The sequence below is a fragment of the Capra hircus genome, chromosome 4 (genome assembly GCF_001704415.2).
Source record: "Capra hircus breed San Clemente chromosome 4, ASM170441v1, whole genome shotgun sequence".
Classification (NCBI taxonomy): domain Eukaryota; kingdom Metazoa; phylum Chordata; class Mammalia; order Artiodactyla; family Bovidae; genus Capra; species Capra hircus.
This window is the reverse complement of record NC_030811.1, coordinates 31,876,922-31,885,506: the sequence shown is the minus strand read 5'-3', so window position 1 is coordinate 31,885,506 and position 8,585 is coordinate 31,876,922.

The window sequence follows — 8,585 nt, the reverse complement described above, 5'->3', positions numbered from 1 at the left end:
AGTTTTCTATATATAGGTCTTTAGTTTCTTTAGGTAGATATATTCCTAAGTATTTTATTCTTTTTGTTGATGGTGAATGGAATTGTTTCCTTAGTTTCTTTTTCTACTTTCTCATTATTCGTGTATAGGAATGCAAGGGATTTCTGTGTGTTGATTTTATATCCTGCAACTTTACTATATTCATTGATTAACTCTAGTAATTTTCTGGTGGAGTCTTTAGGGTTTTCCATGTAGAGGATCATGTCATCTGCAAACAGTGAGAGTTTTACTTCTTCTTTTCCAATTTGGATTCCTTTTATTTCTTTTTCTGCTCTGATTGCTGTGGCCAAAACTTCCAGAACTATGTTGAATAGTAGCAGTGAAAGTGGGCACCCTTGTCTTGTTCCTGACTTTAGGGGAAATGCTTTCAATTTTTCACCATTGAGGATAATGTTTGCTGTGGGTTTGTCATATATAGCTTTTATTATGTTGAGGTATGTTCCTTCTATTCCTGCTTTCTGGAGAGCTTTTATCATAAATGGATGTTGAATTTTGTCAAAGGCTTTCTCTGCATCTATTGAGATAATCATATGGTTTTTATTTTTCAATTTGTTAATGTGGTGAATTACATTGATTGATTTGCAGATATTGAAGAATCCTTGCATCCCTGGGATAAAGCCCACTTGGTCATGGTGTATGATCTTTTTAATGTGTTGTTGGATTCTGATTGCTAGAATTTTGTTGAGGATTTTTGCATCTATGTTCATCAGTGATATTGGCCTGTAGTTTTCTTTTTTTGTGACATCTTTGTCAGGTTTTGGTATTAGGGTGATGGTGGCTTCATAGAATGAGTTTGGAAGTTTACCTTCCTCTGCAATTTTCTGGAAGAGTTTGAGGAGGATAGGTGTTAGCTCTTCTCGAAATTTTTGGTAGAATTCAGCTGTGAAGCTGTCTGGACCTGGGCTTTTGTTTGCTGGAAGGTTTCTGATTACCGTTTCAATTTCCGTGCTTGTGATGGGTCTGTTAAGATTTTCTATTTCTTCCTGGTTCAGTTTTGGAAAATTGTACTTTTCTAAGAATTTGTCCATTTCTTCCACGTTGTCCATTTTATTGGCATACAATTGCTGATAGTAGTCTCTTATGATCCTTTGTATTTCTGTGTTGTCTGTTGTGATCTCTCCATTTTCATTTCTAATTTTATTGATTTGATTTTTCTCTCTTTGCTTCTTGATGAGTCTGGCTAATGGTTTGTCAATTTTATTTATCCTTTCAAAGAACCAGCTTTTGGCTTTGTTGATTTTTGCTATGGTCTCTTTTGTTTCTTTTGCATTTATTTCTGCCCTAATTTTTAAGATTTCTTTCCTTCTACAAACTCTGGGGTTCTCCAATTCTTCCTTTTCTAGTTGCTTTAGTTGCAGAGTTAGGTTATTTATTTGACTTTTTTCTTGTTTCTTGAGGTATGCCTGTATTGCTATGAACTTTCCTCTTAGCACTGCTTTTATAGTGTCCCACAGGTTTTGGGTTGTTGTGTTTTCATTTTCATTCATTTCTATGCATTTTTTGATTTCTTCTGTGATTTGTTGGTTATTCAGAAGTGTGTTGTTCAACCTCCATATGTTGGAATTTTTAATAGTTTTTCTCCTGTAATTGAGATCTAATCTTAATGCATTATTGTCAGAAAAGATGCTTGGAATGATTTCGATTTTTTTGAATTTATCAAGTTTAGATTTATGGCCCAGGATGTGATCTATCCTGGAGAAGGTTCCATGAGCACTTGAAAAAAAGGTGAAATTCATTGTTTTGGGGTGAAATGTCCTATAGATATCAATTAGGTCTAACTGATCTAATGTATCATTTAAAGTTTGCATTTCTTTGTTAATTTTCTGTTTAGTTGATCTGTCCATAGGTGTGAGTGGGGTATTAAAGTCTCCCACTATTATTGTGTTATTGTTGATTTCCCCTTTCATACTTGTTAGCATTTGTCTTACATATTGCGGTGCTCCTATATTGGGTGCATGTATATTTATAATTGTTATATCTTCTTCTTGGATTGTTCCTTTGATCATTATGTAGTGGCCTTCTTTGTCTCTTTTCACAGCCTTTGTTTTAAAGTCTATTTTATCGGATATGAGTATTGCCACTCCTGCTTTCTTTTGGTCTCTATTTGCGTGGTATATCTTTTTCCAGCCCTTCACTTTCAGTCTGTATGTGTCTCTTGTTTTGAGGTGGGTCTCTTGTAAGCAGCATATAGAGGGGTCTTGTTTTTGTATCCATTCGGCCAGTCTTTGTCTTTTGGTTGGGGCGTTCAACCCATTTACGTTTAAGGTAATTATTGATAAGTATGATCCTGTTACCATTTACTTTATTGTTTTGAGTTTGGGTTTATACACCCTTTTCGTGTTTCCTGTCTAGAGAATATCCTTTAGAATTTGTTGGAGAGCTGGTTTGGTGGTGCTGAATTCTCTCAGCTTTTGCTTGTCTGTAAAGCTTTTGATTTTTCCTTCGTATTTGAATGAGATCCTTGCTGGGTACAGTAATCTGGGCTGTAGGTTATTGTCTTTCATCACTTTAAGTATGTCTTGCCATTCCCTCCTGGCCTGAAGAGTTTCTATTGAAAGATCAGCTGTTATCCTTATGGGAATCCCCTTGTGTGTTATTTGTTGTTTTTCCCTTGCTGCTTTTAATATTTGTTCTTTGTGTTTGATCTTTGTTAATTTGATTAATATGTGTCTTGGGGTGTTTCGCCTTGGGTTTATCCTATTTGGAACTCTCTGTGTTTCTTGGACTTGGGTGATTATTTCCTTCCCCATTTTAGGGAAGTTTTCAACTATTATCTCCTCAAGGATTTTCTCATGATCTTTCTTTCTGTCTTCTTCTTCTGGGACTCCTATAATTCGAATGTTGGAGCGTTTCATATTGTCCTGGAGGTCTCTGAGATTGTCCTCGTTTCTTTTAATTTGTTTTTCTTGTTTCCTCTCTGATTCATTTATTTCTACCATTCTATTTCACTAATCCTATCTTCTGCCTCCGTTATTCTACTAATTGTTGCCTCCAGAGTGTTTCTGATCTCATTTATTGCGTTATTCATTATATTTTGACTCTTTTTTATTTCTTCTAGGTGCTTGTTAAATCTTTCTTGCATCTTCTCAATCCTTGTCTCTAGCCTATTTATCTGTGATTCCATTTTGATTTCAAGATTTTGGATCATTTTCACTATCAATATTCGGAATTCCTTCTCCGGTAGATTCCCTACTTCTTCCTCTTTTGTTTGGTTTGGTGGGCAACTCTCCTGTTCCTTTACCTGCTGTGTATTCCTCTGTCTCTTCATCTTGGTTATATTGCTGCGTTTGGGGTGGCCTTTTTATATTCTGGTAATTTGTGGAGTTCTCTTTATTATGGAGCTTCCTCACTTTGGGTGGGGTTCTATCAGTGGCTTGTCAAGGTTTCCTGGTTAGGGAGGCTTGTGTTGGAGTTTTGGTGGGTGGAGCTGGGTTTCTTCTCTCTGGAGTGCAGTGGAGTGACCTGTAATGGGTTACGAGACATCAAAGGTTTTGGGATAATTTTGAGCTGCCTGTATATTGAAGCTCAGGGGAGTGTTCCTGTGTTGCTGGAGAATTTGCGTGGTATGTCTTGTTTTGGAACTTGTTGGCCCTTGGGTGGAGCTTGGTTTTGGTGTAGGTATGAAGGCATTAGATGGGCTCCTATTGCTTAATGTTCCCTGAATTCAAGAGTTCTCTAATGTTTTCAGGCTTTGGATTTAAGCCTCCTGCTTCTGGTTTTCAGTTTTATTTTTACAGTAGCCTCTAGACTTCTTCATCTATATAGCACTGATGATAAAACATCTAGGTTAAAGATGAAAAGTTTCTCCACATTGAGGGACACTCAGAGAGGTTCACTGAGTTATAAGGAGAAGAGAAGATGGAGGAGGTAATTAGAGGTAACTGGAATGACATGTGGTGAGACCAAAGAGAAGAGAGCAAGCTAGCCAGTAGTCACTTCCTTATGTGCACTCTATAGTCTGGACCACTCAGAGGTATTTACAGAGTTATACGGGGAAGAGGAGAGGGAGGAAGTAGAGAGAGGTGACCAGGAGGATCAGAGAGAGGAATGAGTAGGAGAGAGACAAATCCTGCCAGTAACCTGTTCCTTAGGTGTTCTCCACCGTCTGGAACACACAGAGATTCACAGAGTTGGATAGAGGAGAGATGGGGGAGAAAAGAGACAGAGGCCACCTGGTGGAGAAAAAGGAGAGTCCAGAGGAGGAGAGAGTGGTCAAGCCAGTAACCTCGCTCTCAGGTAACCTGGGGTAGTGAAGTTTGGGTTTTTAAATGTACAAAATTGACAACAAAAACCTAAGAGCAAAGATTAAAAATCTAGAGTAGAGGTTGGATTTTCAAAGATACAATATTAAAGAGAAGCAGAAGGAAAAAGGAAGAAAGAAAAAAAAAAAGAAAGAAAAAGAATTATTAAAAAACAAACAAACAAACAATAAAAAAAAAAAACCATCAACAACCATCCAAAGACTGTATATGGTGTTTGCCTTAAAAAAAAAAAAAAGGCTTAAAAAAAATAGTAATGATAGGTTATAGAAATAAAAATTAGAGGAGAAATAGAAGACTTAACAATTAAAAAAAGTTAGAAAAAAAAAGCAAAAAAAAAAAAAGGAATGATTTTAAAAATATTAAAAATATATCTGGCCCTTTCTGGTGTTATGGGCCGTGTGGGATCACTTCCAAGGTGGTTCCCTCTGTTTAACTTCTTCTGTTTGCTGGTTTTTTAGGCTCACTAGTTCAGTCGCGCTGTGGGGAGGGGGGATGCTGCAAACAAATAGCACTGTCATGTGCACACAGTATCTCTGCCCCGCTTGACCTGTCCTTTCTCGCGGTGCACAAACCGCTCCGGCTCTAGGATGCTCAGGCGGGAACCGTCTGGGGCCGGCCCTAGGCTGCGTGCACTTCCCGGTCCAAGCCGCTCAGGTTCGGCGCTCAGGCAGCCCTCAGAGGCACAGATTCGGCTGGAACTGCGCTTTGTGCCCTTCCCAGGTCCGAGTAGCTCAGGAGTTTGGCGAGCGCGATCGCCGCGGCTTGTCACCTTTTCTGCCGCTGCTGCTCAGCTTTCTGGGTGGACCGCTGGCGCACCCCGTGAGGCAGATTGTGACTGTCCAGCACCCCCAGAAGTCTTAGCAAAGGAGCCTGCTTGCAGTTAGGTAAGTAAAGTCTCTCCGGGTCTGCAATTGCCCCTTTCCAGACCTTACGGCTCTGGCTGCCTGTCCCCGGCGGGGGATGGTCTGCAGCCGGCTTTTTCCGTTCCGTCCTTGTTCTGTGCTCGGTCCTGGCGGTGTCTTATGTTCGAGCTTTTCGCGTGGTAGCTATCCCACAGTCTGGTTTGCTAGCCCACGTTAGATCGTTCTGGTTGCGCGTGGGGCGTTCCTGCCCGATTCTTACAAAGCTCTGCTGCCCGCGCCTCCCGCGCGTCCCTGCCCTGCCCCCACTTCCCAGTGGTGGATGCAGGCGTCTGTGCTGCTTTTCTGCTGGGGGAGTTACTGTTGGGCTTGTAATCTGTTGGTTTTAATTATTTATCTATTTTTCCTTCCTGTTATGTTGCCCTCTGTGTTTCCAAGGCTCGCCACAGACTCGGCAGGGAGAGTGTTTCCTGGTGTTTGGAAACCTCTTTTCTTAAAATTCCCTTCCCGGGACCGGCTTCCCTTCCCGGGACGCAGCTCCCTCCCTACCTCCTTTGTCTCCTTTTTCGTCTTTTATATTTTTTCCTACCTGTTTTTGAAGACAATGGTCTGCTTTTCTGGTTGCCTGATGTCCTCTGCCAGCCTACAGAAGTTGTTTTGTGAAGTTTGCTCAGTGTTGAAATGTTCTTTTGAGGAATTTGTGAGGGAGAAAGTGGTCTTCCCGTCCTATTCCTCTGCCATCTTTCCCTCTCCCCCCAAAATTCCAGTTCTTAAGGATACATTCCAGAGGTGTTTCTTCTGGCTTGAAAGGGGATCCTCTCATGTTGAGTAACCTACAACTGAGAACAAGAGAGCACTCCTAGAAAGAATCTGGCATCCCAGAATCATTTACCAGGAGGTTTTAACCTGAAGAAATTCAGGGCATCCCCCAAATTCCCTTTGAACCTGGTGAAGTTTCAAATGTACTCTATGCTCCCATTAATTTTTGGACAGACATCTCTGACCCTCCTTGTGACCTAGCACAAGGAGCCCAGCCTGGCATGGATAGAGAAAGGGTTTTAAACCAGTGGCACAGGTTGCCAGCACTTTCTTTTGAAGGGATCCCTTGTCTATAGAGCTTATGCCTGTGATAAGTCTTTCTATGCTAGGGTATAGAGACTGAGCATCTATAAAATTTACAATACAATCTTCTTGGTAGTGGCCAGCCTGATAGGCTGTCCATAGCAGTGTGGAGGCTGCCAAGGCCTGGAGTGAAGGGGGTCTGATTGATAGTTGCAAAGAGGAACCCCTGGAGAAACTGGAATTGGGCGATATGGAAGATGACACAGGGTTCTAGGTTTGAGGGCCAGCAGGCAGAGAAATTCTTATAGTGGATTTCTGAGCATAGAATGAGGTGAGAGACTAGACAGAAGATTAAACTAATGGTTTGCTTGAACAGTAATTAATTACACTTGGAGAGGGCTCTTATGAAAAACTGGAGGGCTAACTTAAATACTGTCCTCAATAGTTTAAATAATAAACATATAGGAGAATTAGAAATTTCTTTAATGAGAATAACAATTCCAAACTTACATATATGTAAAATAAACTTCTATTTTGAGACAATCAAGTATTGGGAAATTAACCTGGGAGCACTAGTTCCTTTCTGGGCAACTCCTGAGGCTGCCATATTGAATTTGTACTCTGTATCTGACCATAGATTTACTAAAACCTTGATATGTGCTATTTCAGCTGTTATTGGAGTCAAAAATGCCTCCTAGACACTTTGGATTAATCAAAGAATGCTCCAGTTTAGCATTAAAAGGGATCTGTGTCTGTGGGGGAGTTATAGACCCAGATTACTAAGGAGAAATCCAAGCAATTTTACAAAATGAAGGAATGAATAAATTCTTTATTAATAAACATGATCAAATCACACGATTGCTGATTCTTCCATGTGTGATTGGCAAAGTACAAAACGGAGAACCTCCCATCGTATTAACAGTTAGAGATGATGGAATGTTTGGATCCACAAAGGAAATAGATGTAATTGGAGCCAAAGCTGGGTGAAGCAGCCTAGTGGTCCTCCTATACCTGCTGATGTGATTGTACAGAGGAAGACTAACACCATGTTAGTGATGATTCCTGACAGGAAAAGTGGATACATGCCATTAACCCACTGTTATTCTCACGAGTAGATTTTTCTCAGAAGCCTGACTGTAATGTGGATTGTCATTCACAGCTCAACCTTCAAGGATATGCTACAATTAAAAGGAAATTATGACCACGGCTACTTGGAAATCTTCAGCTGGAGAAACCTGAGCCGAACCCGAACTCAGGATAACTTCACCTGCCCAGCAAACAAGGCCTGTCCTAATTAACTTTGCCTTTTTAGGGACAAAATCTGTCTGCTAGGTTATACAGCAGTGGTAAAGACATAGCACAAGCCTTGAACACAAGTAGTATGTGCCAATTTCATGTATTACTTTAATAGTCACACCCATTTACTGATAAACTGTGATGAGACTAATGAGGGACGGCCATGTGGACCAACTTCTCTCATTTGGGAAACACTCTTTATTGGAGAACTCCATCAACTATTGTGAATGGACTACTTTCTCTAAAACTTACAATATGTTTTTTGAAATAGTCCCTCAACTAGTATATATTGTAACTTATGTTGTAAACACTACCTCTATGTATCAGTTAGGAACCACTTTCTCTGGATTCCTAATACATGTTGATCATTTATATTGGAAAGGGACCACCTATTATTTCTCCCCATGAAAACTCAGATGTTATATACTCAAATGCTATTTCCCACTTTGTCTGTTCCTAATATTAACTTTTCCTTAGAATACCTGTACAATTTTGCAGGGAACCAAAGTATTTCAAAATTTCATATAAAAATATAATTGTACCTTAATAAAATATTCTATTGTCACCACTATTATATTAATGAATATAGAAGTTAATACAAAAATATACTTCTCATTCATGGTGGGACTTTTTCCATACTATGTCACCTACCACTCAGACAGGGTTTTCTGCATTGTTTAACCCCTTGCTTGCTTCTTTGATTATTTTGTGGTTTTTGACCATTTAGAATTGTTATTTGACCTGTAGAATCAGCATGACTGCTTGGGTTATTTTGCCTTATTGCTATGCTCTTCAGCCTAAACAATCCTGAGGTTGACTGTTAGAGAAATTAAAATGGCAGAAGTTGTGTTCAGGTTTCAGAAGTGGAAGAGCAGGGCTCTGACCTTGCTTCTGACCTGCCTGGACACTGCCCAGATTCCGTACCTGCCTGCAAGCATGGCTAGTCACACAGCACTTTAGATAAGAAAGGGAGTGGGTCTCAGAACTCTTGAGCCCCTGGAGTCCTGGCCAGAGGGCCTGGATTTTAATATCCTATGACTCACAAGATGCTGTAAAAATGTTAAAG